The sequence below is a fragment of the Terrapene carolina genome, unplaced genomic scaffold, assembly GCF_002925995.2.
Source record: "Terrapene carolina triunguis isolate 2854851 unplaced genomic scaffold, T_m_triunguis-2.0 Scaffold49, whole genome shotgun sequence".
Taxonomy (NCBI): domain Eukaryota; kingdom Metazoa; phylum Chordata; order Testudines; family Emydidae; genus Terrapene; species Terrapene triunguis.
The window spans coordinates 4,121,509-4,122,233 of NW_020664400.1; positions in this window are offsets into that span (position 1 = coordinate 4,121,509).

The window sequence follows — 725 nt, forward strand, 5'->3', positions numbered from 1 at the left end:
GGCTGCACTTCCCAGCGCCTCGAGGGACACCCAGTGCGGAAGGAGCCCAGAGGTGTGGAGCCAGGCGCTTGCCTAGGAACTGCAATCCCTGCAGTTCAGAGAGGCGGACGCTGTCTGGGGCTCGGCCCCTCTTGTGTCCCCCGATATTATTTGATTCGGTGAGTGGGAGGAACACGCATGTAAGCTCCCTGCTCTGCACACGCACAGAGTAAGAAGCAGTATTATGACCATGAGGTGGAGAGCCTGGAGCGGCACCATCGGCAGGCCCGGGAGCGCCAGGAGCACGAGTTCACCACCAGGCTACGCGATGAGGCCAAGCGGCTGAAAGCCCTGCAGGAGAAGGACTATGGCAAGAAGCTGTCGGCCTTCAGGGGCAACAGGCGAGAGGTACCCCACGCGCGGAGACCCAGACCACAGAACCTACTGCCCCCGTGCCAGTGGGACCTTGATCTCCCCCCCACCCCTCGCCAACGGGAACTAGGGATCCTCCCCTCCCCTCCCCCGAGCCAATGGGAACTAGGGATCCTTCCCTCCCCTGAGCCAATGGGAACTAGGGATCCTCCCCTCCCCTGAGCCAATGGAAACTAGGGATCCTCCCCCTCCCCTGAGCCAATGGGAACTAGGGATCCTCCCCTCCTCCAAGCCAATGGGCACTAGGGATCCTCCCCCTCCCCTGAACCAATGGGAACTAGGGATCCTCCCCTCCTCCAAGCCAATGGGAACTA